At 48.3% G+C, this 22,518-nt stretch overlaps 1 long non-coding RNA gene across 1 annotated transcript in view; it reads right to left on the bottom strand.

The window, feature by feature from the left end:
• LOC132535427 (uncharacterized) overlaps positions 1 to 22,518 on the bottom strand; it is a 54,247-nt gene that overhangs the window by 26,019 nt on the left and 5,710 nt on the right. The window contains exon 2 of the long non-coding RNA XR_009547217.1: positions 14,300 to 14,434. This is a non-coding gene — a long non-coding RNA (uncharacterized LOC132535427). The remainder of the gene's footprint in view (positions 1 to 14,299; positions 14,435 to 22,518) is intronic.

Genomic DNA, 22,518 nt, shown 5'->3' on the forward strand with positions numbered 1-22,518 from the left:
CTGGTGGTGGGAATGGTGTGGAGTTGTACCCCTAATATTTTATACCTTTGTAAATAAATATTAAATCACTAATCAAAAAAAAAGGAAGGAAGGAAGGAAGAAAGAAAGAAAGAAAGAAAGAAAGGAAAGGTTTACATAAAGGAGAAGTTAGCAGAGAAATAAAGAAACAAGGCAGACATTAAACCAGTTCCCAAATGATTTATTCCTTAAGAGGAGCAGAGATAGTGAGGCTGGGTAAAGCAGGGTTCAGTCGCCTGCTCTCCACAATAGCTGCACTCTAAATTCAAAGACACAAATTACATAAAAGGAAGAGTGGGAGAGCTATCAAAGAAGCAGTAAGGACTCAAGGACTCGGCAGACACTGCACTCTTAATGATGAATAGCCCTCAAGACAAAAAAAAAAAAAGGTCTAGAAACCAAGAAGGTTCATATAATGATGATGAAGGCTCCAATGCGTGCAGAGGCTGTGATGCTGAAGTCCCGCGAGCCTCCAAGCACAGTTCCAACTTTGTGAAGCAGCCCCTGACATAAACACAGAAGAGACACGCAACAGGCTCCATGCTCCCTTCACAGGGATGGCACAGCAGGCACTCGGCAGCCTTGCCCCCACTCTCAGGGATCTCTCACCTCACCGTGACAGCTCAGCTCACTGTCCCCAGCCCCGAGAACACACGTTCTCACCAGGGCACGGGAACTCTCTCTTACAGAGATCCGGTGCTGGGCCACAAGACGGTCTCAGTCAAGATATGACAGATTGAAATCAGGCCTGGTATGTTTCCTCGGGCAAGAAAATTAAACTGGAGAACAAAATAAGAAATCAAGAGAACCCGATTCTTCTGAATGGAACAAAAGCACATGCCGCCAAGTCTACACACTGAACAAGTACCTGGGGGAGGGCAGGTACAGGGGAGACGCTCCAGCAGTTCTTGTCGCCAAGTCCGGCCGGACTCTGGAAACACAAATGTCACAGAAATCCAGTGTGTGGGACAGACTAGATTTCTGAATCTGCCTGAATAAGTCAAAATATGGAGCCATCGATAAGAAATTTATTCTGACAGGATGAAGTGATATGACATAGCAAGAAAGGGAAATTAAGAGCAGCCTGGGAGGTGGTGCAGTGGGTAAAGCGTTGGACTCTCAAGCATGAGGTCCCGAGTTCAATTCCCAGTAGCTCATGTGCTTGGGTGATACTCTGATTCTCTCTCCCTTTCTCATAAATAAAATGTATATTTAAAAAAAAGAAGGGGCCACATGGACTCAGGCTCCACACTGCAGGACAGCTTCATGGTCCTGGGGAATGTCTAATGCTTTCCTCTCTCTCTCCCTTCCTCTTAGAATGAAAAAGGTGACCCAGGAACAGTAAAGTTGTGCACGTGAAAGACCCCAGTACCACACAAGGGAAGGAAAAATAAAAGGAAAGAAAAAGTAGTCACAAAGATCACCAGAGAAGTGTCTGTGTATTATACCAGGTCCATAAAGGAAGTACAAAGATCACAACTTTACAGTAGCCCAGGCTGCAAAAGCAGTTGACAGCATCTGACCCCTGTTTTTGATTTAAACACACACACAAACAAACAAAAAACCCTGTGAATAAAATGGAGACAATGAAATTCTCTTGTTAATGTTTTATTTATTTATTCTTGTATAGAGACAGAGAAATTGAGAGGAGAAGAGAGAGAGAGAGAGAGAGAGAGACAGAGAGACACCTGCAGTCCTGCTTCACCACTTGTGAAGCTTTCCCCCTGCAGGTGGGGACCAGGGGCTTGAACCTGGATCCTTGCACCCTGTGATGTACGCGCTTAACCAAGTGCGCCACCGCCTGGCCCCTGGAGACAACGAAATTCTATCTCAGCAAGGCTGGAGATTGTAGCTCACAGCTGATAGCATGCTCACGTGCAGACATGAATCAACAATTGAGGCGGCCCCTCCTGCCCACTTCTGTGTCTCTAGGAATGTCAGGTCTTAGCCAGAGTGTTATGACAGTAAGACCAAGAACGTAAAGGGGTCCAGACGGCAAAGGAAGTGCAAGAACCACTGTCTCCAGGTGATCTGATAACAGAGAGAGAAACCCCTACAGGTGTACTGAGAAGCCGTTAGGCTCTGTGAGTACAGAACACTCAGTGGTTACAATCACATAAAATACATGTTCCCTCCTACATTCAAATAAAAATGAGGGGGGAGGTAGATGCTAATCCCACTCAGAATTGTGACAAAGGAATTAAAAGCTTAGGCATATGCTTTAAAAAAAACTTATATAAGAAAAGCCACAAGACACAGGATAGAACATGAGGAGAGTGAATGACAGTTCATGCACCCGGGGGAGGGGATAATTAATGTAGTCAAAATATCCACTTTGCTAAGAGAGCCATGGAAATTTACTACAAAGCCATCACAACAACAATAAATGAAGAAAATAGAATGGCAAAGTAGCAGGAAGGTTTCTACGCAACCATAAGGGCCCTCGATAGCTACGGCTATCCCGAGGAAGGGGCGACTTGGAAACACGTTCCCTCAATTCAAGCTATGCTACGAGATCACAGACACTACAGCTTACAGAGTTTATGAATAAAAATGGACTCCCGGAACTGTGGCGTAGGTCTGAAAACCCAGAGGCCAGGCGAGGGCTCAGCTGACAGAGGAGATGCTGGCCTGCCTCGGGTCTCTGGTCCCCTCCCTGGAGCCATCAACGAAATAGAGCATTCTCTTTTCTCTCCCTGTGCTAAACTAAATGTGTAGATGTAATTGAATTAAAAACATGACAAAATCAAAGACTCTGGGGTGGGTCGGTGGGGGCGGAGAGTACAGGTCCTGGAAAAGGATGACAGAGGACCTAATGTTATGTGGAAAACTGAGAAATGTTATGTATGTACAAACTATTGTATTCACTGTCAAATGTAAAACATTAATCCCCCAGTAAAGGAAAAAAAAAAAAAGAAAGAATAGTTATATAAAAAAAAAGACAAACCCAGAACTAAAGCCATATGTTTTATTTATTTATTTTTAATATTTAATTTAGACCCCAAGATCACTGAATGGAATAAGGAGAATTCTTTCAACAGAAGATGTTGGTAAGGATGGACAGACGTGTGCCAAAGAGTGCAACCGGACTTTTCTCTAGACTCAAATAAATTTAATATGGATCAGAAACCTTCATGCAAGACCTCAAAGGCAGAGCACAGAGATGACAGCCTGGTGAAATAGCCCATGACCAAACTGTTAGAGATGCCTTTGGGAACTCGACCCCAATAGCAAGGGAAATTAAAGATCAACAATCAGTGCTAGTACATTAAATTGAAAATCTTTGCTACTGTGAAAGAAAATATGAACAGAATGAAGATGGCCCGCTGGATAGGAGGAGGCCTCTGTCTGCAAGACAGACACACTGTTGGTAAGGGGAGTTGGCCAAAGGATAGAAAGGACTCAGACAACAACTGAGCCACTTAGGACAAACAAACAAATAAACAAAGACTCAGTTAACACAGGGACACAAAAGACCCGAACCGACACTTCTCCAAAAAGGACCAATATATGTCCGCCGTCAGGGATTCTGAGGGAAATACAAAATTGAGGCCGGGAGGATCTATCTCCTGGTGTGAGGGTGGTCTATGTTAACACAACAATAACAAGAACTTTTGGAGAGGGTGTGGGGGAAAGAGTCTGGTGCACCTTTGGCAAGAATATGAATCTGTGTAAACCCCTCAGAGACCAGAGCTGTAAGTACCATCTGATCCCACCTCTCACTTGAGGAAAGTTACCCGGAGAATACAAAAAAAAAAAAAAAAAAAAGGAACAAAAGGTCATGTCGACACTGGCAGTTATTACACTGCTATTTACAGTAGCTAAACTAGGAGCCGACCTAGTCTGTGGATAGATGATTGGATTAGGAAAGGAAAAAAAAAAGGTGGGACCATGATACAATGGGACATCATTCAGCAACAAAAATAGAGGAGATATTTGCCATTCTCAGAAAAAAATGGTATCATACTCAAGTGGATTACACCAAGAGAAAAAATAAGTTTGGAGGAAAGAAAAAACAAGACCTTGCTGATTTCACCCAGCTATGTAACACAAGGGTATCAAACAGAACAAGACAGAACAATACAACAGAGAGATCGGCCAGGAGCCTTGCAAACAGAGAGAAGGGCATTTGCAGGGGAGCTGGGGAAGAGAGGGAGGAGGGGGAAGGTAAAAAGTGCTAGCAGACTGGGAAATAAAATAACTCGGTGGCAAGAGGAGGCCTTAGGTGGGGGTTAGAGTGCCGTGTGGAAAACTGAGAAATGTTATACGTGTCCCAACCACCGTATTTTACTGTCGACTCTAAACCATTAATCTCCCAATAAAGAAAAAATAATAATAATTTATTTTCCCAGCTTTTATTAAATAGATCTGCAGTAAAAAAATAATAATAAAATAAAAATCACAGAGGGCCCTGCTTTGGGCTCCTGTCTCTGTCTGAAACAGGGTCACAGAAGTTGGACACACAAGGCCCTGCGGGCTGGATCCTTAGAGCTGCTGGGTGCTCTGGGTGCTGCTGCTGGGTGGTCTGGGTGCTGCTGGTGGGTGGTCTGGGTGCTGCTGCTGGGTGGTCTGGGTGCTGCTGCTGGGTGTTCTGGGTGACACCCCTTTAGTGTAGGTCCCCAGGCCAAGTGACCATCTCAGAGACAGCAAAGTCTCCCCTTCCTGTGTGGCCAGGTGAATAAGATAAGCTTTAAAAAAAAGGAAAAGAGATGGCAGTAGTTCATTATAAAATAGTCCTTAACACAAAAGAGGGAATGGCAGAGGCTGGAGAGAAGCTGCTCCAGCTCTGCAGAAAGCAAATAGCAAAATAGCAGAAATATATCAAAACCTACACCGAATCTCAGGAAGTATTGGTGGAGTAATAAACACTTGAAAAACAAAAGGCTTCCAGAAGGTATAAGACCAGGATCCTGCAATCAGCTTTCTAAAATATCTGTCCACTTTAGAGTCAATGACGCAAATAGGACGGAAGGGAAAATACCAGCGAGTCAGAACGAGAGAGGCGGCAGCAGTCACAGAGAAAACAAACCTCAAGACAAAAAAAAAAATAATAATTAAAAAAGACAAAGCAAAGTGGAATCAGGTAGCGACACACGTCACCAAGTGCAAGGCCGCTTGTTCAAGCCCCCGGCCCCCACCTGCAGGGTGGAAGCTTCCTGAGTGGTGGGCAGGGCTGCAGGCATCTCTCCCTCTCTCCCGCATTTCTCTGTCTCTTCCAGAAATGAATTGGGGGAGTAAGAGGGCTAGCAGGAGTAGCGGGAGCCTCACACAGACACTGAACTTGAGCAGTGATCTTGGTGGCAAACACAAAAAAGTGAAAAAAGACAAAACAATGTGTCCCTAAAGAAAAAAAAAAGGTGGGGGTGATGCATCCATTAGGTACATGGGTGTTACTATGCGCAAAGGCCCGGGTTCAAATCCCGTTGCCACCTGCTGGGGGAGGGAGTTTCCCGAGTGGTGGAGCAGGGCTACAGGCCTCTCTCTCTCTCTTTCTTCCCTTCCTCTCAATTGCTCTGTTAAAAAAATTTAAAAGGGGGGGGGGCCCTTTGAGTCTGATCAAATCTCAACTCTAAGGTTGTTTAACAGCTTCAGATTTTGTGACGCGCAGGCAGAGATCATTGTAGAGGCCAGGTCACATGAGACTGGAGGAATTCAGGGCCCTTTGCAGTGACCCACTAAACAGCAGACACAAGTCAGCAGCAAGGACGCAGCCGCCTTGCCTCCACTCTCAGGGACCTCACCTCATGTGACGGCTTGGCTCACACTGTCCCCAGCACAGTGGACACTCGTCCTCTCCAGGGCAGGGGACCTTCCCTTACACAGACTGTGTGCTGGGCCACAAGCCCATCTCCATGCAGATCTGACAGACTGAGATCATTCATCCTCTCCATTCACCACACAATTAACGGGGCGGGGGGTGGGGGTGGGGAGATGGAGATTAGCCAAGACTCCAGACCAAATGAAACGCCAGCATATCTGTTGGTATCCATGATGGCTGGGAGAGGTCTGAGTGTGAGGAGAGGCTCAGAGGGAAACATCTGTGTCAGAAAAAAAAGGGGGGGGGGAGGAAAAAGGAAAAAAAAAATCTGGCTCTCTGAAAAGACCACCACAACAGACACATATTTAGCTACCTTGATTTGGAAAAAGGACAGCAAGGGACAGTCCCTGAATGTGAAAGGGCTGAAGGCCTTAGTGTGGAGTGCCCTACGCCAGCAAGGCAGCCAGGCATAAACCCTAGACACCGTCACCACTACAGCTCACTCTAGGAAAAGAGATAGAGAGAAAAAGAAGGAGAAAGAGGGAAAGAAAGGGAGAGAGAGAGAGAGAGGGGGCTGGGCAGTGGCAAGGAATGGAGTTAGCCCCCTCCCCACCTCACCCTCACCTGCAGGGGTAATGAGTCACAGGCGGTGAAGCAGGTCTGCAGGTGTCTGTCTTTCTCTCCCCCTCTCTGTCTTCTTCTCCTCTCTCCGTTTCTCTCTGTCCTATCCAACAATGATGACAACAATAATAACTACAACAATAAGACAACAAAAGAGAATAAATAAATAAACAAATAATAAAAAAAAAGTGGTCCGGGAGGTGGCACAGTGGATAAAGTATCGACCTCTCAAGCATGAAGTCTTGAGTTCAATCCCCGGCTGCACATGTACCAGAGTGATATCTGGCTCTTTCTCTCTCCTCTGTGTTTCTCATAAATAAATGAATAAAATCTTTTAAAAAGGAACAGCAATAGAACCGAGTTCTCCCAGCAAGTAGGGCAGGTAGGAGCACATCTATTCTGAGACTTAAACCAGGTGAATAATTACAAATAAGACAAGATTATTAGAAAACAATATAAAAAATAAAATTATATACCGATATCTTTCAGTAATGAATGCAAAAACATCAACAAAATATTAGCACAGTGAATTCAGCCACATACAAATATAGCATGATTTTGGCCTGGGAAGTGGCTCTGTAAATAAAACGTTAGACTCTCAAGCATGAGGTCCTGAGTTCAGTCCCCCGTAGCACATGTCCCAGAGTGATGTCAGGTTCTTTCTCTCTCTCTCTGCCTAGCTTCTGCATGAATAAACAAAAGCTTGAAAAGCATAGCGTGAGCAAGGGGAATTTACCCCAGCAATAGAACTGATTGACATTTGAAAAAAACAACTGATTTACAGTTTTTTAGGGACCAGGGAGATAGCTCAGCATTGGAACAAAGGACTTGCATTGGGAGGCCCTGGGGGTTTCAACTCATGATGCTGGCATCAGCGTCACAGTGTCCTGATCTCTCTCTCTCTCTCTCATGTTTTTGTTATCATTTTATTTTATTTTATCTTATCTTATATGTTACTGAGTAGAGACAAGAGAGCAATTGAGAGAGGAGAGGGAGATAGAGAGGGAGAGAAACAGAGAGACACCTGCAGCCCTGCTTCACCACTCATGAAGCTCTCCCCCTGCAGGAGGGGCCAGGGGCTTGAACCCGGGTCCTTGTGCACTGTCATGTGAACGCTTAACCAGGTGCGCCACCGCCTGGCCCCTGTTATCTCTCTCTCTCTCTCATACAAATAAATAGTGATCTCTTTAGAAATCAGTGTGTGTATAGTGCACCGTCTTAGTGGAATATGGAATGAGACCCACCTTGCCCTTTGATTCGGCACATTATAAAAGGAAGACCAGAAGTTGACATGTATTCAGGATTAAACCAAAACCATGCCGGCATGACCCACGGAAGAAGCACACAGGTCTTGCATGGGGTGTGCAGGCCTGAGACTGGCACCAGCGGTGTCCCAGAGCAACAGTCAGCAGACCTCCACGGGCTTGAGTAAGGGTGTCTGCCTAGATCAAACCTCTGTGAGCGGAGAAGAGGAACCCATCCCCAAGGCCACCAAAAAGATGCCCCCTTCCATCTGACTCTGTCCTGACCGTCCGTCCGGGACAGAGTGACCTGACAGGATTTAAGAAATGTAATAAGACCTTCAGACTGGGAAGGTAAGAAGCTCTGTCTGCCCCCCCACCCCGCCCCAGGTGATTTGTTCTTCCGTCTAGAAATTCACACAAAGAATTCCGCCAGCTTTAGTGGACAAACTCATCGGAGACACAGGACACTGAATCAACACAGCAAAGCCTGTCGTGTTTCTGTACACTGGCAATGAACAATTTGAAAGTGAAATGAAGAAAGCAGTTCTAGGCAGTCTCATCACAAGGAATAAAAGACCCAGGAATGAATTTAATAAAGGAAGTACAGCATTGTGTACACTGAAACCTGCCATCTATGGCAGAGGAAAATTAAAGAGCCCCTAAAAAAAATGGAGATGTTTCATGGATGAGGATTAGAAGGATCAATATTGCTAAGTTGGCAATTCTTTTCCAAATTGATCTATAGACTGCACAAGATCCTCACTGAAATCCCAGCAGGCTTTTGCTCCAAAATTGACAAGCTCATCTGAAAACTTATGTGGAAACGCAAAGACTCAAAATAGCAAAAACAATTTTGCCAAAGAACAAAGTGGGAGGTATTTCACATCCCAATTTCAAAATGATAAAGCCCTAGAAATGGAGAGAGTATTTGTTTAGCCAAGAAGAGAGCAGACATGGAGATCAACGGAACAGAGCTGAGTGCCCAGAGATAAGTCCTTCTGTTTATGGTCAATTGATTTTTGATAAAGGCGCCAAGTCCACTCAATGGCCTTTTCAGCAAATGGTGCTAAAAAAAATAATAACTCCCTGAAGAAAGATGCTTTGGGGGCTTGGTGGTGTGCATCCAAATTAACTCTACATAGAGCCCCAGTGCTCGCTTTAGAATTTTCAGAGAAACACCCAGCAGCAAGTTTTCGTGACCTTGGGGTTAGCCTCTGGTGTCTTTGAGTCCCTATCAGAAACACAGGTTTCCAAAGCCAGAACTGGACAAATTGGAATGTTTCATAATTTAAAAAAAAAAAAAAAAGTCCGCAAGGCTGAAGAGATCATTAGGAAAATGAAAAGACAGGTTGTGAGCTGGAAACACTTGCAGATCATGTAGCTGGTAGATGACTTGTGCCCAGAACACAGAACTCAACATGAAGACAAAGATCCAATTAAAAACGGACAAAAGTTTGAATAGACATTCACCAAAGATAAACAAGCAGCTAATAACCACTTGAAAAGGTGTTCAACTTCATTAATCAGTAGGGAAACATAAATGAAATCTACAGTAAGCTACCACTTCTCCCCATCTCTTTCTCTCTCTCCCTCTCTCTCTCTCTATCTCCCTCTCTCTCTCTCTCTCTCACACACACACACACACACACTCACACACATACATGGCTGCAATTAAATGGAGAGACAGTAACAAATGTTAGTTAGGATGTGGAAAAATAGACTCTCATCCATGGCTGATAGAAATATGAAATAAGGCAGCTGCTTTGGAAAATGGTTTGGCGTTTTCTTAAAAAAAAAAAAGTGGGGGGGGACATAAATCTATTAAGTGATTCCATATGTTCCCTCCTTAGGTATCTACCCCCAGGGAAATAAAAAGCTAAGTCCACACCGAATTCGCATGCAAATGTTCATAGCAGATCCATTTCGATTCGTCCCCAGAGTAGAAGCAGCCTGAGTGTCCCCTCGCTAGTGAGCGGTCAAAGTGTTGTTCATACGATAAATTATGATTCGACGACTGCTTCTGGTGGATGGTAATTACTGTGGATATACCACCAGCTCCTTGGCCCCGGGAAAGAACGGAGCCCTGGTACAGGCTAAGCTGTGGATCAGCCTTGGAAATATGCTAGACATGTGTTTTTAATTACATATATATATATATATATATATATATATATATATATATATATATATATTATATATATCAGTTGTAATAAACCATACTAGGTAAGGAATGCCAGACACAAAAGTCTAACACAGTGCATCATCTGATTTATATGAAAGATCCCAAAAGGTGAATCCCCACAGAGAGAGAGAGCAAGCAAGAGAGCAGATTCTGTGCTTCCTGGGGCCGGGGTTGCTGTGGGGTGAAGGCTTTCTTCTTAAAGAAGCCGGCAGTGCTCCCAGAGAGGACCCTGGGGATGGTGCTGGGCTGAGAGGGCCCCCAGTCACGTGTAAGGCAGTGAGGCCTTGTTCCCTGGGCCTTGGGCTACCTCTAGGCTTGGTCCCTGGACTCCTGGAGCCTCTTTGTCGACCAGCTGCCCAGGGCTGGGGAGGGTGTGGGGGTGTGGGGGGGCTCCTGTCTCCACTGTCCAGCAGCCCAGCAGGATGTGAAGGCTCTGTGTGGACTCTGCTGTCCTGGCTGTGGTCAGCTGGTGCTCAGCTCTGGATAAAGTCTCTGCTGAGGGTGGGGGAAACGGCAAACTTTCTGCAGAGAGACTCTCCTGACCAAGGTTCCAAAGTTTTAGGTTCAGTCCCCAGCACCACTGTCAGCCAGAGCTGAGCAGGGCTCTAATGTTTCTTTCTGTATCTCTCTCATTAAGATAAAATAATATATATTTTTAAAACTCTGTTAAGGGTTAAGGAGATACCACAGCCCCTCTGAGAGCCCCAGCAATGAAGGTTCTGTCCCTCTCTCCCTTTTCCTTTTATTTGTCTCTCATAAAAGGAAAATAATGGGGTTGGGGAGACAGCATAATGGTCCTAAAGAAAGACTCTCTGCCTGAGGCTCCGAGGGCCCAGGTTCAGTCCCCAGCACCACCATCAGCCAGCGCTGAGCAGGGCTCTGGTCTGTCTGTGCAGTTTTCTCTCAGTATCACTCTCTCTCTAATAAAATAAGTAACATTGAAAAAAAAAAAAAACAACAGAGCCTCGGTGGTAGTGCAGCGGGTTAAACGCACATAGCACAAAGCACAAGGGCTGGAGTAATGATCCCGGTGCGAGCCCCCGGCTCCCCACCTGCAGGGGAGTCGATTCACAAGCAGTGAAGCAGGTCTGCAGGTGTCTGTCTTTCTCTCCCCCTCTCTGTCTTCCCCTCCTCTCTCCATTTCTCTCTGTCCTATCCAGCAACAACTACAACAATAGCAACAAAATGGAAAAAAATGGCCTCTAGGAGTGGTGGATTCGTGGTGCAGGCACCGAGCAACAGTGATAACCCTGAATGCAAAAAACAAAAACAAAAACACAATAGATTCTAGTTGTTAGACTCTGGGGCTCAGTGCCAGTACCAGAATCCACTGCTCCTAGAGGCCATTTTCCCATTTTTGTTGTCCTTGTTGTTGTTATTTTTGCAGGTGGGGAGCCAGGGGCTTGAACCAGAACCTTTACGCTGGTCCTTGAGCTTCGTGTCATGTGCACTTAACCCGCAGCACTACCACCTGCCCCCCTTTTAATTTTTTATATTTATTTATTTATTCCCTTTTGTTGCCCTTGTTGTTTTATTGTTGTCGTTATTGTTATTGACTGTTGTTATTGATGTCTTCATTGTTGGATAGGACAGAGAGAAATAGAGAGAGGAGGGGAAGACAGAGGGGGGAGGAGAGACACTTGCTGACCTGTCTCACAGTCTGTGAAACAACTCCCCTGCAGGTGGGGAGCCAGGGGCTGCTCCCAGCCTCCCCTTTTTCTTTTTAAGAGAAAGGGAGTGCACATTCTGCCTTGGACTGGAAGCTGTCTCCTCAGAGTGGGATTCTTCCTGGGAACCCCTACCCCAGCTACACTAACCCCCAGATTGAGAGAGAGAGAGAGAGAGAGTGTGTGTGTGTGTGTGTGTGTGTGTGTGTGTAGTCTGGGAGTGTTCTCTCCACAGTGGCTGGAATGGGGCAGGCTTGGGATGGAGGGAGGTGCTCCTGGGCACCTGCTCTGGGCTGAACAGTGAAGGGATGGGCGGCCTGGGTAACAGATCCTCCCTCCTCCCTCCCCGGCATCCCCCAACCCTCCTAATTAAGTCCTGGGGTCACAGTCGGGCTCTCCCTGCCTTGCAGCCGCAGGAGGCAAGGCTCTCATTTGTACAGCACTACGGGCACCTTTGGGGTGTCTTAATTAGCCTTTAATTGGTGATCCGCCACCCTCAGCCTCTGCTTGTCTTCCTCAGTGGTGTTGTTGCCCCTAGCAACAGCCAGGCGACCCCAGAGCAGCTGGGGTGATGGCTGTAGTCTCCTCAGATAGCCCGTGCCTAGTGCTGGCAGGCCTCTCTGTGCCAGGGGCATGGGTGCTCCCTCCACCACTGAGAACCCTCCTGTCTCTCGGACCACCTGGTGGCAGAGCAGCTCCCAAGTCCCCTTTCAGGCCCATTTCAGGGACAGGAGGGCCACTCCTGGTGCCATCTGTCACGGGGGGCGGGGGGTGGTGGTCACCTGGTGTGCAGCCCCAGCAAAGAAGACGTGCAGATGGAGGAAGGGGAGGGGGAGTCGTAGGGACATGGCTCCTGGCAGCAAGGGCTGACCTGGGAGGCTCTTCCCTCCCACTGGGCTGGTGTTCTCTGAGCTGTGATGCTAAGCCCTCTTGTCCTCATAGCAACTTGCTAGTCTGCACAGGTGGCCCCTGAGTTCTTTATGGGGTGTCCTTGGGTGAAGGACTCAGGTGGATGTGTGCTGAAGGATCACCACCTCAGCAACTGGAAGATGTGTCCTGGGGAGGGGGACTCCCATGGGAAGCTAAGAGGTCTCTGGGGAGGGGGCTTCCTGTCACCCTGAGGGCCACAGCTGAGTTCACCATCCACGAGTCTCTGAGCATTTTCAGTTTCAGATGGTGAGGTCTGGGGACTCTTCTTGTTTCTACTATGTATTTAGATATATTACATATGGGGGGGGGGAGAAACACAGAGAAAAAGAGAGAACTTTACAGAAGACCAGGAAGAGGCAAGGACTCTAATGGTGGTGGTTGCTGGGTTGAATCAGGACTTTCAAGCATGCAAGTCCCAGGCTCTACCAGCTGAGCAGCTCTCCTGGCTGTGGAGTTGGGGAAAAGGAATCTCAAAACCCTGCCACTCTGGGTCCCCAAGACACAGGGCAACTGAGAGATATCTCTAAACACACACCCCGCTGCAGGCTGGGGAGATAACACAGTGGTCATGCCTCAGACTTGTAAGCCGGAGAGGCAGAAGTTCTAGGCTCTGTCACTAGTGCCCTAGAGAGCCTCTCTCTCTCTCTCCCTTTCCTCTCTCTCTCTCTCCCTTTCCTCTTTCCTTTTCCCCTCTCTGCTTTTCTTTCTCTCTCTCACCTTTCCCTCTCTCTCTCTCTCTTTCTTCTTTCTCTCTTTGTCACTTTCTCTCCCTTTCCCCCTCTCTCTTCTTCCCTTTCCCTTTCTTTCGCTACTTTTCCCTGTCTCTCTTTCTCTCTCTCACCTTTCTCCCTCTCTCTCTCTCTCTCTCTTCATCTCCCTCTCTCCCTTTCCCGGTCTCTCTCGCTTCTCTCCCTTTCCGTCTCTCTTTCTCTTTTCATCTCTCTCTCCCTTTCCCCCTCTCCCTTTCTCTCCCTCCCTCTCCCGCTCTCAAATGATTAAATCCTTAAAAAAATAGCCCCATCCACCCTGCATGGATTACATCCCAGTATGCATCAGAGCTACTAACTCAGTACTTCCAGGTATAACTGGTATCTCTAATCTCCCTTACCAGCACCAAGTATGTGCCAGATAAGAGTTCCAAATATGGGGGCCAGGTGGTGGTGCACCTGGTTGATCGCACATGGTATAATGCATAAGGACCTGAGTTCAAGCCCCCGTCCCCACCTGCAGGGGGGAAGCTTTATGAGTGGTGAAGCAGGGCTGCAGGTGTCTCTCTGTCTCTCTCCCTCTCTATCTCCCCCTCCCATCTTGATTTCTCTGTCTCTACCCAAATAAGTAGATAAATAAATAATTCCAAGCTCTGATATTTTATTTAAAAAAAAAAAGAGTCCCAGATGTGTTTCCTAGCTATTTTATTTCATGTTTCAAAGGACAAGGACATGCTTATTTTATTGGGTGGAAGTTAGTGGATTACAATAAATACAGTTTGGGTACTTGCATAAAGTTTCTCAGTTTTCTGTGAATCACTCTCACCCCCCAACCTGAGTCCTCCTCCACCATCAGACACCAGGAACCCACAGCTTCCTCCAGTCACCCCAGAGTCCTTTATTTAGGTGCCAAATACTACATTATTTTATGATTATTTTGAAATGTGAGTGACTTGTAACAAGAGTTTCAAGTGTGGGATCGGACCATCTGACATTTTGTCTGCCAGGACAAACAGAACTGGCTCAGTAACACTTCCAAAAGCAGAGCCAGCTCCTCCCCCCCCCCCCCCAGGGACAGGGACAGTCGCCCCTGCATGAGTGGTGAGATTTGGGGACACACAGTGCCTCCTGTGTTTCAGGCATTGTCTGCAACCTTGGTTTTCTTGACTTACTGGCTTCCAGTTGGGCTGGGGGTGGGTGGGAATTCTAGGTCCTGTACTGGCATGTGCCCATCCATCCTTTATTTTTTCTTCTTCTGTTTTGTGCTTGAAAGGAACACAAGTGAGATTGCACACAACACGGGATAGCTGGTGAGGGACAGAGATATGGGAGGGGGGGCTCAGGATGGCACCCCAATGCTGGGATTGACAACATTCCTGCCCAGAGCACCTTTCATGCCAAGGGCTCTGTTTGTCTGTCTGTCTCTCCCTCCGGGATGATGTAGAGTCTTGCAGGTGAGGCCCCGAGGGCTGGTGTCCCCCCATCACTTGCCCCCCTCTTCCAGTGCCTGGAAAGAGAAAAATCAGGAGTCTGGTGGGTGCTCAGTCCTGTTCAGACGCCCGGAGGAAAAGGAGGGGAATTAGCAAGATGCAGAGTGATTGCAAGAAATTAGACCGGGTTTGTCCAAGATTAAGGATGGCTCTTAATTAAGTGGCCTGGTCTTTCTCGCTGGAGGGAAGAAATCACTTCAACCCGTAATTTTCTGAAGGGTCCCAGGAAGGGCGAGAACAAGGACTTGTGGGGGCGTCCATGAAGCCCTGAGCTCAGTCACTGCGGCTGGCCGGGCTCTTCAGCAGAGACGACAGGCAGTTCTCTGCACAGTCTCACAGCCCCTCTCTGAGCTCACATGCCTCCCAGATGAGATTCCCATTCCAGCCCTTCCTTTGGACGAGAGCGAGCCCCCCCCCCCCCAGAGTGGGCATCCAGGGACCTCACATCCCTTTTCCCTGCAAACCATCTCAGCTTCTGAGCTCCTGAGGGAGTGGGAAGGGTGGGGTCGAGAGCTTAGGAAGGTCTGGGGGCAGAAAGAGGAGAATATTCAAGAAGCCTCCACAGAAAGGAGCCAGGGGCTCTAAGGGTGGTTGGGGGGTTGGGGCTTCCTCTGAGGAGATGGCTCTTTGGAGACAGAGGGGACAGTGGGAGTGGGGGGAGTGCAGGGAGCTGGGGAAGGGGCCCAGCTGTGGTGGTGTCTCAGCAGGCAGCAGGGGACCAGGGAGTCCCCGGTTCAATCCTGGACAGAGCCAGCATGCCCGTGCTTGGAAACGTGATGGTTTACTCACTCACAGTAAATCAATAGGTGAATGATAGAGAGGGGGGAGGAAGAGAGAGAGGAGAGAAAGATAGGGGAAGAGAAGGAGAGGGAGAGAGAGAAAGAAGGGGAGAGGAAGAGAAAGACAGAGAAAGAGAGAGGAAAGAGTGAAAACGGGGAAAGAAAGATAGGGGAGAAGAAGAAAGAGAGGAGGACAGAAAGGGAGAGGGAGAGGGAGAGAGAGAGCAAGAGAGACGGAGAGACAGAGGGAAAGAAAGAGAGGGGGAGAGAGAGAAAGGGAGAGACACGAGTGAGGGAGAAAGAAAGATACAGGGAGAGAGAAAAAGAGGAGGAGAAAAAGAGGAGGAGAGAGAGATAGGAAGAGAGAAAGAGATGGAGAGAGAGAAAACAAGAGGGGAGGGGCAAGAGAAAGAGGGTGAGATAGACTGGAAGAGAAAAGAGAGGGAGACAGAGACAGGGAGAGAAAAAGAGAGAGAGAGAGAGAGAGAGAGAGAGAGAGTGCTGGGCTGGGAGGGTCTGTGCTCCACATGGTGGCCTAGCTTCCCCCTGCCTCTCGCTTTCTGCACCCTGACAAGGACATAAACCCACCCTCACCTTCCTGCCTCAGGCAGGTCTCCACCGGAGAGAGGCTGCGAGCACGTGGGGACCCCCCACCCCCGCCAGGATTTATAAGTTGGTTCTCACTCTGGGGAGGGGGCTGGCCCCACTCAGGTCCCCCTGCTCCTCCTTCCCTTCTCTGAGAGGGGGGTGGTACCACCTCCTTCATTCAGGTTCCTTAGTCCCTGCCTGGGGAGGGAGATGCCCTGGGAATTCAACCTGGGGCCCCCCAGCCCCTGAACGTCTGGGACCCACTCCTCAGAGCCTGGCGTCCCGCCCCTTCCCACATTTTCCTGGAATCCATCCTTTCCCCATCCCCGGTCTGCTTGTTCCAAGGCTGTGGTTCCAGAAGCTTCCAGAGGCTGCAGGGAGGAGGGTCCGCGGGGGCCGTGGGATAGGGGATGTGCCCCCACCAAAGCCGAAGGGGCCTGGAGGGGGGCACTCTGAGCAGACAGAAGGGCGTATCTGGGGTCAGCCTAGGATGCTCCTAGGATACCCCAGAGGGTGGGATATGCCAGCAGGGACGGAGGGGGACAGAGGGGCAGCTGCCCATCCAGATGGGGCGTGGGGGCCCTCCAGGGTGCGTTTCTGTCCCCAGAGCCCCCACCCCTGGGCCGTAATGCCAGAAGACTGCCCCAGGACCGATCTGCTGCCCGAAAACCCGCTTGTCCCCGATTTGACTCTGGGGTCTCGGGCACGCAACCACCACCAACCCCCCTGCCATGGCCATCTAGTGGTGGTTGGTCCCGTGGCTTGGGGCCCCAAAGCATCTTGGCCACCCGAGGGTCCTCTGGGGCGGGGGGGGGGGGGGGTCCCGGGCGGTCCCTGTCCACACGAGGGCAGCATGCCTACACTGATGCCTGCTGCCTGCCCGCTCTGGGCTGGTGACCAGCACTGCCCTCGGCCCTCTGGCCGCTCTCGCTGTCCCTTCCTGTCCCTTCCTGTCCCTTCCTGTGCCCTGGAGACCAGGAGCTTGACTCAGGAGGCTCACCTGCTCCCCTGCAAGTGAAGGTGTTCCCAGGGTGAGCTGCCTGCCCGTGTGTGTGTGAAAGCTTGTGGGAGGGCCCTCTGGGGTCTTTGTGGCTCCCCAGCCCCATTTCCAGGACAGACGCCCACCTGAAGGAACTTGGGGGCTGAGAGGGGAGCAGGTGCTATCCAGACACCCAAGAGCTGTGGGACTCCCAGCCCCCACCCCCGCAGGGGGCACCTGGATCCTGGGGCCACCTGGAAGGTAACCCCACCCTTCCACGGCAGGGGGTGGTGATAAAAAGAGCGCCCTTTTTATCTGCTGCTTATTCTGTTCAGAAGAGATGATTCATTTTATGGGACTCTAGGATACTGTTCTCTCACCAGATGCTATTATTTATTTATTTATTTTAAATAAAATGTATCTTTTTAGATGTGAAGAGAAGTGAACTTTGGGGGCCCACCTGGTTAAACGCACATACTACAGTGCGCATGGACTCAGGTTCAAGCCCCCGGTCCCCACCTGCAGGGGGAAAGCTTCACAAGTATCTGTATTTCTCCCTCTCTACCTCTCCCTCCCCTCTCAGTTTATCTCTGTAACCAATAATAAATAAAATAAAATGACAAATTAAAGAAAAACAGCTTCCTGACCAAACGATACTACCTTTAATGTACTGTGGATTAAAAAAAAATCAGATATTAAAAAACAGGAAACTTTTGGTGCCCTGTTGTGGGAATGCAGACTGGCACAGCCCCTCTGGGAAACAGTACGGAGAGTCCTCAGATAAAAATGGGGCTGGATGGTTGTGTTCATGTGTAGAATTTAGAGGAACGAAACACATGGACTCAGAAAGAAAAACACAAAACAACCCAAAAGCAGTCACAAAACTGCCTGCAAGATTTGTGAGAAGTGGAAGCCTTCTGGGAGGGTGAGGACACAGAATTTTGGTGTGCGCAGTGTGGGATTTTACCCTGTGGTCTTATCATCTTGTAAGCCACTACTAAATCACTAACAAACTTTTTATTTATTTATTTTCCCTTTTGTTGCTCTTGTTGTTTTATTGTTGTAGTTATTGTTGTTGTTATTGATGTCGTCATTGTTGGATAGGACAGAGAGAAATGGAGAGAGGAGGGGAAGACAGAGGGGGGAGAGAAAGACAGACACCTGCAGACCTGCTCCACCGCCTGTGAAGTGACTCCCCTGCAGGTGGGGAGCCGGGGCTCGAACCGGGATCCTTATGCCGGTCCTTGTGCTTTGTGTCACATAACCCACTGCGCTACCTCCGGACTCGCGCTAATCAACTTTTCATGGCCACAGTCACCTTCATTACTCCTCTAAGTCACTACCGTCCGATGAGGTTTTGACAGGACTCAGGTCTCAGGTGTCTGGGGTCATCATTTGGGACTCACATATTTGCTTCTGTCTTACACAGTAGGATTGGAAATATTGTAAAAAATAAACATTAATAAAACAACATAATGATACATAATGATATGATACATAATGATACATAATGGTTATGATACATAATGGTTATGCAAAAAGGCTTTCATGTCTGAGGCTCTGGAAAATCCCAGGTTCAATCCCCAGCTCCACTATAAGCCAGAGCTGAGTAGGGCTGTAGTCAAATAATAATAATAATAATAATAATAATAATAATAATAATAATACACTAACAAAATGCTAAGTGAATAAATAAATATCTTAAAAAGGAAAATATTCTTTAATTCAAGAGTTTTAGAAGCTACTGATGGGAATTTTTAAAATATTTTTTTCATTTAAATTTTTTTATCTTTATTTATTGAATGGAGGCAGCCAGAGATCAAGAGGGAAGGGGGAGATAGGGAGGGAGAGAGACAGAGAGACACCTGCAGCCCTGCTTCACCACTCACAAAGCTTTCCTCCACAGGTGGGGACCGGGGGTTCAAACTCGGGTCCTTGCGCATTCTAACAGGTACGCTCAACCAGGTGCCCCTGGAATTTTTTTAAAAATCAGAACACTGCTCAGCTCTGGTTTATGGTGGTACAGGGATTGAACTTGGGACTTTGGAGCCTCAGGCATGAGAGTCTCTTTGCATAACCATTTTGCTGTCTACCCCCACCTGAAAATTTTTTAAATAAACAAATTTTAAGAGAGAGATTGCTAACTTAAGAATTATAGGATGATTGGTTGACTGGAAGTATGTTTAAAGTGAATTAATATATTTATATATGTAAAGGCTTAACAGAAGGATGAACATGGGATGATCTCAATCACAGGCAGAAGCTGAAAAACAAGATCAGAAGAGAAAACACAAGCAGAACCTGGACTGGAGCTCGCGGGTCGCACCAAAGTCAAGGGCTCTGGGGTGGGTGGGTGGGGGAGAGTCCAGGTCCTGGAAAAGGATGGCAGAGGACCTAGTGGGGGTTGTATTGTTATGTGGAAAACTGAGAAATGTGATGCATGTGCAAACTATTGTATTTACTGTTGACTGTAAAACATTCATCCCCCAATAAAGGAAAATAAATAAATAAACAAATAAAAAAAGTTTGTTTTCAATTTAAGAACTTTAAAATATCTACCTTACACAGTAGGGTTGGATGTTTTTAAAAATAAATGTTAAGAGAAACGTTTTTTAAAATAAATGTATTTTAAAATAAATGATATTTTTTTAAAAAAATAAATCTTAAGAGAAACGTTCAAATGTTCATTTTTATGAGTGAAAGCACAGGCCACTGCTCAGCTCTGGACTGTGGTGGTATTGGGGTTTGAACCTGAACCCCCATGCAATCAAGTTCTGAGCCCTAATAAGTGAGGCCACCTCCCCAAGCCCTGATTATTTTTATGGGATGCTGGAGACGGAGCGTGGGGTGCTGTGCATGTGCTGGACAGCTGGGCCACTTCCCAACCACCTCCCAGCCTGACTGAATTTTTCTGTGTGAGGCAACGATTCAGAGCCAAGTGAAAGAACGCCCTTCCACCTGGCAGTACCGAACTCAGGGCTTCAAGCACACAAGGTGGGCTCTGGCTACTGAGCCAACAGGCCTGTAAATCACTAAAAAAAAAAAAAGAAAAAGAATGAAAGCAAAAAGGAAAAAGAAACTAAAGAAAAAGTCTGCTCCTTTTTTCTTTTCTTCTGAAAAATGGCTGAAGTGTGCTGGGTTCATCTCATGACTCACAGGATTAGAAAGTGACAAATACAAGCTCTCTATCAAGAATCCACCAGAAGGCTAGCTTCCAACCTCTGCCCAGAGGTTGGAAATAGGTCTTAAGTAAATGGATAAAGAGATCTGAAAAAAACAGAACGTTTCACTTAGGAATTAGAAGAGTAATGACAAGAGACAGAGAGCACAGCCCCTATCGGCTGGGGGTCACGGCCAGAGACCTACAGACAGCCCTGGTCCTTAATGTCGCCACCACATGGAAAGCCATTTCCCATCATGCCTACGCTGGATTTCCACAGCCAGAGGGCATTGTCACTTGCCGGCTGGGACCATGGATGGAGCTAGCAGTGCCCCTCTACCCAGGGCAGACCCCACCCACATACCACCACCAATTACCCTGAAATGCAGATGAGTGAGGGTTCTGTAATTCAGAGCTCCAAAGTAGGCCTGGGATAGGGGTGTCTGGGGGACATGGGGGTTTCTGTAATTAAAAAATTTTTTTTTTAATTTACTGGATAGAGACAGTCAGGAATTGAAAGGGAAGAGGGTGCTAGAGAGGGAGAGAGAGATAGAGACACCTGCAGCACTGCTTCACTACTCACAAAGCTTTCCCCTTACAGGTGGGGATTGGGGGCTTGAACCTGGGTCCTTGTGCACTGTGACGTGTGCACTTAACCAGTGGCGTTACCACCCAACATAGATATTTTTCTCAATTAAAAAATTACAAAAAAATTATTGGATAGAGACAGCCAGAAATTGAGAGGGAAGAGGGTGATAGAGAGGGAGAGAGACAGAGGGGACTGGGGATTTCTGATGTTCTGATCCTCAAGGGTCTTTGGTGGGAGGTCCCCTGTCCCCAGCGGTCACATTCCCTCCCTGCCTGGAGGTCTCAGGAGACCCCATTCTGGGACGTCTCCACTGCTTTGGGGCTGGTGGACATGCAGTGTGGATGCCTAGGCCCCTGACTCCCAGGGCACCTCCCTACCACCCCTTTGGGCTCAGTTTTTTCGGTCTAAAAAAGGAGACGACCGGAGTGAAGGTCCGGGTGCTGGGCCCCTGCCAGTCTGGTGCCCGCCCGGCCTATAATTAAAGATGTCATTCTGAGGTCGCCATCCATCAAAATCAGGAGCATATGGCCCTGATGTCAGCCCCCAGCCATGTTGATCCTGGGGGCCGCAGGAATGAGGCCTGCTAGCAACACCTGCCTTATTGATAGCTACCGGGAAAACACAAGTGAGTGGACGAGGGTGCCAGTCTCTGTTCCGCAGATGCTGACATGCTTCTGGGCTATTCTGGGCACCGCGGGGCCCGGCTGGCCGAGGGCAGGGGGCTCTCTGCTGCTCTGGTTACCGCCATGTGCGCCGTCAGCAGATGCCATCATTCCTGTCCGGTGATCTCATGGCAGGGTGCGACCACTTCTGACCTCTGTGCACATGGTCCTTCTGTGTGGCGGGCCCAGGACGGGGCCAGGAGAGCCCCTGAGCCCCTTGGAGCTTTGCTGTGCTTCCAGCTGTGCTAAGAGAACCCCCAAACCTACTGCAGCTCAGTCAGCACTCCCAGATGACCTCCAGGGCTTAGATTTGGGGGAGTCTTGGTGGTAGGAGATGGGGGGGCTTCAGGAGCTCTTGTTGGGGGTTCTGATGAAAGTGGATGTGGTCCAGGAGGTGGCACAGTGGCTAAGGAACTAGACCCTCAAGTTCAATCTCCGGCAGCACATGTACCAGAGTGATGTCTGGCTCTTTCTCTCTCTCCTCCTATCTTTCTCACTAATAAAATAAATAAAATCTTTAAAAAAGAAAGAAAGTGGACTCCAGAGGAGGGGTCTCAGCACCTCGGCTGTGGTGTGTGTGTATTTCCTGCCTTGGAACCCTCATCCCAAGTTCTAGTCACACGACTACAGCTCCCTCGGCTACCCCCAGAGAAGAGCTTGGAGGCTAAGGAGCGTCTTGGGGGTCCCCCACAGCTTACACAGAGGCTTTGAGGGGTCTCTGGGCCCATGGAGGCTCCTCTTGCCCTCATCCCCTCACTGTCTGCTTGGGACTATTACTTTTGTCCTAGCCAAGGATCATGGGAGGGGGCTCCCACACTCTTTCTGAAAGCCTTCCACTCTGGGGGTGCTTAATGGACCATTCCCCTCTTATGGTGGGGGAGAGGGTCCCAGAGAGTGGGGTGGGGTGGGGGTGGCAGGCAGAGCCAAGTCACACAGCCCACGAGAGAGTGGAAGCAGGTCTGGAAATGCAGTCTGAGGCCCTTCCTTTGTGTGTGTGTGATACACAGGCAGGCGGGTGGTCGAGGAGGTCATTTTTCTTAGCTGTGATTTCTCAGTGGTTAAGGAAATCAGAAGATTTCGGGGGGGGGGGACAGGTTCACACACCAAGGTGTGTGCGCCACTCATCTCACACCTCCAGGGCCAG

The sequence above is a fragment of the Erinaceus europaeus genome, chromosome 22 (genome assembly GCF_950295315.1).
Source record: "Erinaceus europaeus chromosome 22, mEriEur2.1, whole genome shotgun sequence".
In the NCBI taxonomy this organism is placed as follows: domain Eukaryota; kingdom Metazoa; phylum Chordata; class Mammalia; order Eulipotyphla; family Erinaceidae; genus Erinaceus; species Erinaceus europaeus.